Source organism: Hetaerina americana, unplaced genomic scaffold (genome assembly GCF_022747635.1).
Source record: "Hetaerina americana unplaced genomic scaffold, ioHetAmer1.1.p SCAF_2, whole genome shotgun sequence".
Lineage (NCBI taxonomy): Eukaryota > Metazoa > Arthropoda > Insecta > Odonata > Calopterygidae > Hetaerina > Hetaerina americana.
Window position 1 is genome coordinate 31,586,876 of NW_027286763.1, and position 9,686 is coordinate 31,596,561.

Consider the following 9,686-nt stretch of genomic DNA (forward strand, 5'->3'; position numbering starts at 1 on the left):
GAATACATTACACCCGCAGCGGAGAAATTGTCATTATCTGTGTTAATGATGTATTTTAATGGATTTTTTGGAATTCCTTGCTTGGTTTAACATAGTTACAGCGCGATATAATCTCAGCTGTTGAGAATTTTAAAAAGAAACTACAGCATGCGCACAATCTCATCAGAGCTTAACGTGGAATAGTTAAAATTTGATTAAAAGATATATCCTTCAGTAAACTCCCATGTGGTGTAATGAAAGACTATCATATGATTTAATAAAAGAACGATAACGTGTGTTGACGATGGGTAACGGCAGCTGTTTCCAAATAGATTCGTGTGCCATGATTTTATGAGAAATTGTACACCTCACATATCAGCTTAAAATTATTTAGATGATGTTAGTGCGCAGTTTTAATCATTCAGATTTCAATGGGTTACTTCAAAGCGTCGCCTTCCTATGAAATGTTCAAATGTTCTAGAATTACACCACCTATGCACTGAAATTCGTTACTGAATGTAACAATTGATAGGTCGGTCCACTTGAGCTATCGAGGATAGTCAATTTACCCTGAGATCCGTGGGTCTAATATGTCGCCAAGCGCCCCGATTCTTTCAGCCAAGAGATGGCGTCAGGTTAAGAGCATCCGCCCGGCAAGTGGAAAGGTCCGGTGTTCGAGTCCTGGTTGAGGAAATATTTTTACTCTTGTGATCCGTTCGATTCCGCCTTCCCCACCTCTATTGTGTTCGTCCTTTATATGTGTTCCTATCCCTTTTCCTTATATCTGTTTCTGTATATATGAGTATTTATTCGCCGTTTGGCGGGATTTCGTGTTTGAATGTGTATTTGGCCAATGTGGCTCATCTCTTTCTTCTGGCTATGCGTGCCACGAAACGCACTGTTCCTTTCCTGTATGATGTTGTATGAATTCTAACCCACTGTCCTTTCCTTTCCTTGTGTATTGTCTATTTCTCCTTTGGTGGGTGAAACTGCCCCCTGACGCCATCTCTTGGCTGAAAGAATCGGGGCGCTTGGCGACATATTAGACCCACGGATCTCAGGGTAAATTGACTATCCTCGATAGCTCAAGTGGTTAAGAGCATCCGCCCGGCAAGTGGAAAGGTCCGGTGTTCGAGTCCCGGTTGAGGAAATATTTTTACTCTTGTGATCCGTTCGATTCCGCCTTCCCCACCTCTATTGTGTTCGTCCTTTATATGTGTTCCTATCCCTTTTCCTTATATGTTTCTGTATATATGAGTATATATATATATATATACGTACCAAGAGTTTAAATTTTTCCAAATAAATACAGGCATCGAGAATATAAAAATAGAAGGTAGTACATTATTGCATCGTAAATTCACTTTGTTGCCCATTAAGGAAGGAAGACTTTCTAATGGCACTGATTTACCTTAAAATAAATTATAATATGGAAGTGGAGCAGTAAATCTCGAGATCTAAAACACCAGAGTAATTTTATTCCTTTGATATGCACCTACCGCAAGATTGCAAGCGTATGAAGGGCGCACGTAATCGTGATGATCGCCCACGCTGAGGGACCACCGGAGTTGGATGGATTTTTCATTACATCCTTAAGCCGAATTGTTCTCTAGTCTATATTTGAACTATATTAGACCGCCCATTTGCTGAAGTGCTTTTGCATTGTATCCGTTCTAACCATGTGGCTCCATTAGAGTGGCGGCTCGTACACAATAGCTGCACCACTTCCATGAGAAAAATCGCTCTTTAGGCGATGTAAAAGCTTAACACAAATGGTGAAAGTAAAGAAGATTTAGAGGTACACTCCTACTATTTAGAGGTGCATTTTCACAGCGCCGCCGTCCACAATGTAACATTGTCATCCAGCGACGTAGACGGCGATATACGGAGCGCGAAGAAAGCTTCCAGCTCCTATTTGTCGACAAGGGTGGAGGAACACGACGAGGTGGGGAAGGTAGAACGAAGGTGAAACGAGAAATATGGTTGACAGGTTCCGCAGCGTCTACAACAGAGTCGACCGAACCATATACAGGCCGACTGTACGCCAGCCGCGCTGGAGCGAAAGAACTACATACTTTCAGGGCGGAGAGTGGGTGGAACTGTTTTGAGAGGGAAGACTGGAAGGGCTTGTGACGGTAAACAGTCATATGGTATTAAATAAATTATTGAATTATAGACATTTTAAACACATTTGGAAAGGGAAATTCCTAAGAACTGGAGTCGGGAACTGCTACTCGAGAATCTTAATATTTCTCAGCAGTGAACTTTATATTAACAATTCGAGTGGTGCATAAGCAAATGCCCAGAAGTTTTATATCCGCGTTCAAAAAACATAAAAATACCTAATTAGTAATTGCAAGAAAAGTGAAATGAAAGCATAGCACTACTAAATTAATACTTAATTTAAAGTCCATCATGCAGATAAAATATCGTGACTTTAACTGCGATCTGTAAATTAACTATGACTGGCCAAGTGGTTGGAACAATGGAAGTACGTTAATTTCCATAATGTTATCTACTTTTTTTAGTAATGCTATGGAATGCGAACGGTGCAAAAGATTAAGAGAAGAGAAAAAGTGAAGCGTCAAGAATTAGGGTAATGACAACGTACAAGTGAGAAAAATCAAGAAATATTCTCGGGGATCATGGCTCGCATCGAGTGCTGAGAATATGTTGAACATCTTTCTGGGGACCACGACTAGTCTTTCACCCCCAGTGTTTTTCGTGGACTTCTGGGATTTTATGGTAAGATTTATGAAAGCTTAAAACACCACTTAGCTCAAATATATACTGAGTTAAATGAAAATTATAATAAAATACTGAATTAACTGTGATACTGAGTTTTATAATTTAGACATAAATCATTAACTTGGGAAATCGGTGAAGCTAATTTCTTGGTTTTGTGTATTATTTATTGCATTACATATTTCGGAATATACATGGGAGTTACTGACAAACGGTCACATGGACGAAGGTACAGCGCAAGTGACAGATAACTTTGCATGACTTTTTTATTGCTGTTGAATGTTTCTTTAATCTTGAGGTCTCTCTCCTTATTCATTATTTGAGAATAATGGCAATAAAGTGATAATCTTTCATCGAGCTCCTATGGTCACTCCGGAACGAACATGAACACCACTCCCTGCTGGTCATACACATAAAGACGTGGGGTAGACGTTAAGAGAAGAAAATAATTGTGTCATCAGTTTTCCCATCTCAGCGTACCAATCGCTTATGGAACGAGTTCAATTGATTTATGTAGGCCAATTGAATCAGTATATTAAAAAAGATTAAATGAATGCAATTAGGAAAAATTTTGGTGAAAAATCTTTGATTTCCAAGCAACTAGTACGGTAGGAGCTCATGCACGCAATATTTAGGCTGATGACTCGTGTCTCCCTGGTGCTCGTGTTCTTTCACTTTGAGAATTTATTATTACCCTCTACACCGTAGACATAATCGCTCTAATAAATAAACATTTGCACACCGTCTTTCGAATAGATTATAAAAGAACAGTAAAGAATAATCAGCCTTCTCTAAGGCGAAACTCATCAGCCGCAACAGCGCATGTGGGACGTTTATATTATAGTGCTGTAATTCTTCGTTTCCTACAAAAGATTAATCACGATCAACCGGCCGGTTCGCCCGCGCGCCCCAGGCAAGTCTTCATATACTTTTTAATTTCAAAATAATTTGCAGGTAGACCATTTCAAGTTGTTCAATTATCCGAGAATTTGGAAGATATATTTCTTCAGTTGAAAGATTGAGTGGAAACATAATGAGTCCATTTGATCCACCAAAAGATCGATGCGTGTGATTCCTTCGATATCATTGGCTGGAGAATAAATCTTTCTTCAGAGAGCGCCAGCTTCAATCCACGCCCACTCACGTCTAACAAAGCCTTCCGCTAAAAAAACATCAATCCTCGTTCCAGACCGCGAAGATCACACACCAGATCGCACGTCAAGATAAATACCCAATTTATATTTTTCATCATTAGAAAACTGAATTATTGTCAACCTTTAATTTGATATCACTTCTTTTCTATTCCCGCAGAACCGTCAAGAAGATCAGGGCAAGTTTTGAAAACATTTCGAGCTTAATCGAATTTCTATCATGAAAAAAATACCAAGTAACAAATTGACCAGCTCTAAATACTCGAATATGCCACTCAATAAAAATAACACTGTACAAAGGCAATTATGTGAGCTGTTTTCAAGAGAAGCAGAAAATACTTTACTCCACTGGTAAGAGAAATATGTAATTGTATTTTCCCTTACAGGATACCAGTGCAAAGACGATTAATATCCCGATTCATTTCGTGAGTGGTGGATTAAATTAAAATAAAAGGTGGAAATTCAATTTATATCAATAAAATAAAGACAATTTAGCTTTTTGCATATTAATAAGACACTAGAAATTTGAAGTCCGGCTAAATTAAGAGGAAAGTGAATGTAATCACGGGTAAATCTAGCAACTTGATGGAACATGGTGGATGGATGTGAACATGCTGGAACACACCGTTCATTTTTATGGACGGTGAGTTCCAGTATGTTCCGAAGCCTGTTATGAACGAGTATCTTAAGATTTACACTTTAGAAAATAACATGAAATTCGACAAAACTATTAAATTTGATTTACTTATTCCAATCATCCGATATACCTGAAAGTACTGAAATTAATTTCCTGAAATATTGAACTCTGAAATTCGAGCTTTGGGTCTGATGATTCTTCACTCAGAATGGGATAATTTTGCTAATAAGCTTCTTTCACTACTCCTCTTTCGCTGCAAAGATGACTTACAATAAAAGACGGCTTCTCCCGTATGAAAGGCGCAATGAACAACCAAACTATGGCATAGGTGCAGGCGATATCTTTGCTCTTGCCATTTCAATAGCATTGGCCCCGTAACGATACGTCTCGTTCGTCCTTGCGAGCTACGCACCTTCCGGGAAAAAAACCACAATGGAGGGAGAACCCGAGGGGGGAAAATCTTGTATCGCAGGCAAATGCTTAGAGCTTCTTAAAAGAATCGCCAATGATTGCCAGATATCACATTAACAGTATTCGACTATAAGAGTGACTCCGATTACTTGTTTCATGCGATAACCAGAAATATAAATATTCATTCTTCAATCAACCATCATATTCATTGATATCGTTTTAAAGATTTTCTTTGCGATATAATCTTGGCTTCCAAACATCACGTGGCTCATACAGGCCTGTACGTTTTTCGCTGTTATGCTACGCAATTCTATTTACTACATGAATTCACTTGTGAAATCGAAGCGTATAATTGCTAGTTCCTCTCTATTCCCCCACAGTTTCCCAGATGAATCTGATACCAAAAATCACAGGTGTGATTCGTCAGGGAGTTCCTAATGAGTTTTACCCAGACTAGAACACGAATACCTTCCTTTTAGTCAAACCTTCTATTTTTTCTTTGTATTACTCAAATACATGGCAGACCTATTCTAATAATGTTGTTTCGTACTGGTAAACCGGGGCTGATAGGATAACATCTGATCCATACGTCTCTTTTATTCAATAGCATCCCAACATTATTTATAAGTCAAGATATTCTATTCACCTCTTAATTACATTGTTTTAAAATTGAATAGTTAAATATTCCATTAATTTTAAACACAAAATGTTTTTATAAAATGAGTAATTTCAACATATTTCAAGGCCACTCACCCCATTTTAAGGACCAACAACAGTTTCCATTGCAAACTTTATCTTAGCTTTAAAGATATTTTTCAGTTATTGTGGAGAGAGCAATGCGATTCTCAAGAAATAGGAAGGGTAAGTTAGGCCAAACATAAAAACAGGCAGAATAATACTAAGGTGAATGAAAGTCACACTTTAAGGACAGTGTGACTATTTAATTTGTTTGTGAAAACTACCGTCTCGCAAAAAGGTTTAGGGTTAATTAGCAAATTAAACGAACGGATTTCAACAAAAATAAATTTGATAATGCCGAGTGGTAATTAGATATACATCGCCGCGAATCACCCAAATGCGAATTGTTTGTAGATTACTAGTTAACAATAATTACTCACGTGATGATAATACGCGCATTTTTATTGAAAAAATGAGCTTGAAGACTGCAAATTGTGCTTAACAAAGTGTAGATTTCCATATTATTATCTCAACGTGCAAACCGCAATTTGTTGGAAAAATGCAGATTGGGAAAACGGAACGATACATTTAGAGGAGTAGGGCTAATGGAATTCCGTACAAATTATAAATTAGAGGTAGCATCCTCCATCCATAAAAAAACAGAAACAGGAAAGACAGACATTTAAAACTGAAAGAGCCAAAATCGATTATATTTTAATGCGATAGAAAGTCAGAAATCAAGCGAAACACTGCGAAACCTACACGAGCGAAGATATAGATTATGACTAAACTCTACAATAAATAATATAGACACAGAAAAATTGTGAAGGATTGGAGGGTAAACAGCAGTGATGATTGGACGTGAAATGAAGTAGGCCGGAAGGAAAAAAAATAATGGGCAATTTAACAACGTATCAATTCTTTTATACAGGGACTGAAGCTCATTTCTGGGTTGGTACTGAGGATTTTCTAAAATTAGTCATCTGAGGTGGATGAATGTCACCACCGAGTATATTCCAGGATAGATTTCCACCATGCACATGGTTTTCATTTCGAATAAATGGCGTTTTTTTCAATAAATTTTCGTTTATTTCGGGCTGGTACTGAATTTTAAAATCATCCCTTTTTGTGTGTGATATCGACTAAAATACTGCTATTACGCGTTCACGTAATACAAGCAAGTTATATCATTGATTTGATCACAATTTTATTTTACATTAACCTTTGGGGCCAAAACTTTATCTAAGTTTCATCTCTTTCCGTTTCTCTTATGGAATGAATGTCATTACATTCATTTTAGTTCCAAAGATGCTTAAGCTAGTCCTCCATTATCCCTATCCAAAGCTGATTTTCTTACTATCTAATAAAACTTCACCATTACATTCCCCTTTATTCGGCTTCCTTAGTTTCCCCTGGCGGACTTGATACTTCTTTTTACCCTAGTTTTCATTCTTAACATTTGTAGTGAACCTTACCGCCTTGTCTCTCAGATTTTTCATTTTCGTATTGTGCTCTGCATTTCTTTTTCCCTTCTTGGCCTCTCTTTACTTTATGGTTCTCACTTAATGTGGTCATTTCATCTTAAGCATCCACTTCTATTAAAATATTTTTACGGTTATCCCATGTACATCATACGAAACATTTTAGGAACATCTCCCTTTTTTGCAACCACATTTCACTTAGTTTCTTCTCCGATGAAGGATCCATACGTCTTCTGGGAATTACCGCCGCGTAGGTTGATTGTTACACAGCTGCTTCACCCCCCAGTCCTGGAAGCGTCTTCAGGTCGAAGTGATCTCAGAGTCTGGGGCCAGCGGCGCGCTAATTTCCGTCATTCCGTTGAGCAGAGCTCACCTCTGCCGGTCTCCTTGGGTGCATAATTTCAATATTGTCAGGGGAGTAGAAGGGCGGTGGAGTAAATATGCTAATATTGTGAAGAGGAAACTTACAAACTAAGGCTATGATGTATACATACATTAAATATCTTTTTTTTATATGTAATTTTGTATTATGTATGCATAATTTTTTTCCTTTTTTAGCATACATTTTTTATACTTATATTTTTTGTAATGATGTTTGTTATAAATATTTTTTAAATTTTTACGTACAATTTAAATTTAGTTGAACATGATTTTGAGTGTGAATTTAACATTTCTGATTTACCACATATATAAAACTAAAATTAGACAAGCATAAGAAAGACTCATAGGAGAGTATATTTTTTAGACAGTGTATGTGTAGTTGGAAGGAGAGCGTCACGGCTCCAGATATCAATTTAGAATTTATTCCAGAGAGAAGGCAGCCTCTCTTAAAAGCTTCTGGACGTTTTGTTGCAGAAGAATTGAAGGACGTTGGCGTGCATTCCTGACGTCTTTCATAGGTACGTCTGCTCACGCGGAGGGTTTTATTTGGAAACATTTCCATAGATTTAATAATTGGTTTTCGTTTGGCAAAGGCACATTCGTATATGAGGATTGGCCGAATGAAGGGCGCTATACAGCCGACACTGGCGTAGTGGCTGAGGGAGGGAGAAGAGGAAAGGAGGCCGTTTAGGGCAAAACGGGCTTATAGAACTTCGGATATTGCGATGCAGGTGTGGGGTAGGAAGGTTAGGCGAGGGTTCAGGATGATCCCAAGGAACCGATGTTCATAATCCGTAGGAATACGTGTTTTACTGAGTGTGATGACGTCGCGAGGGGCATTTTTATGGTGTGTTCGAAACGAACGTGTGTGCTTCTGTTTGCGTTGGTTGAATTGTATCTTCCATGTTTTAGTCCATTTGTTGATTATTTTAAATGAGTGTTTAGTTTGCGAATGTTGTTGTGGGTATATCGTAATGTTGCGGAGATCGCGGTGTCGCCCGCGTACATGTGAACTGCAGTGTGATGGTGTGGGGGCATGTCATCAACGTATATGTTGAAGAGGAGCGGACTGAGCAGACAGCCTTGGGGAACTCCTGCCTACGAAGGGCGCAAAGAGGAGAGACTGTTTCCTTCAGAATTGCAACATTGACGGCGACGATGATAGCTTCAGAGAAAGAATATTAAGGGCAGTGAAAACCCATCAGCGGTGAGTTTTATGAACAGTTCTTCTTGCCATACACGGTCCAAAGCTCGGGCGACGTCTAGAAAGACGGCGTCCGTGGGTCGATGGAGGTTAAAACCTCGTGTTACGCCTTCCACGAGGCGTGGGACTTGGTGTGGGGCGGAAGAATTCTCTCGAAATTCAAGCTGTTCCGGGTGGATGTTACTATTCTCTCTGGCATGGGAATCAAGGTGACGGAGAAGGATTTTTTCGAGGATTTTGGAAAGAATGGAATGGAGTGTGATGGGACGGCTGTTACCGTGAGTGGTGAGGTCTTGTCATGGTTTAGGGATTAGGATGTATTAACTAATTCTCCAGATGGAAGTGAAGTAGGAAGAAAAGTAAATTTGGTTGAAGAGGTTCGTGGTTCTAGAGAGGGATTTTTGGGCGGATACGGCGGTTTTGAGAAGGACGTTGGCAATTTTATCAGGGCCAGGGTCCTTGAGGGTAGGGGTGGAGTCAATGCAGGCCTTGACTTCCTGAGGGTTGGTAAAAGGGGTAAAAGGGAACTGAAGGATGATGGGAGGGAGTGAGGAAGAAAGAATACAATTTTTGAGTCCATTTTGGAGGTGGAGCATTCAAGGGACATGGTGTTTTGGATATGGTCCGCCTGGATTTCGATCTTCAATTGAGCATCGAAGTTGTAGGATCCGTTATGGCAAAGCGGGTTTTCGGGTTAGGGATCGGGATATATGTCAGAGAGAATTACGCTCGAACGAAAAATTAGTGACATAGTTGTTCCATTTCTCGCCAATAAAAGGCCGCATTTCACGCTTAACCCGGGCGCACAAGCAATTGTAAGTCACTCGGTCGCCAGGGAGGCGATATCATTGCCATCGCTTACGCGCAGATTTCCTTTGTTTAATGAGTTCCACTAAACTTAGGGGAAAGTGACCGTGGTCTCGTGGTGGTTCGGTAACGGAACGCGAATCAGACTCTTGTGCATTAGGAAGGGTTCTTAAAAGGAAATATGTGCGTTCCTCTATATCTACTGGTGAGCG

At 39.2% G+C, this 9,686-nt stretch overlaps 1 non-coding gene across 1 annotated transcript; it reads left to right on the plus strand.

The window, feature by feature from the left end:
- The first annotated feature begins 1,053 nt into the window (after window positions 1-1,053).
- Window positions 1,054-1,129, plus strand: TRNAA-GGC (transfer RNA alanine (anticodon GGC)). Its single transcript has one exon. It is a non-coding gene; the product is annotated as a tRNA-Ala (tRNA).
- The last annotated feature ends 8,557 nt before the right edge of the window (window positions 1,130-9,686 follow it).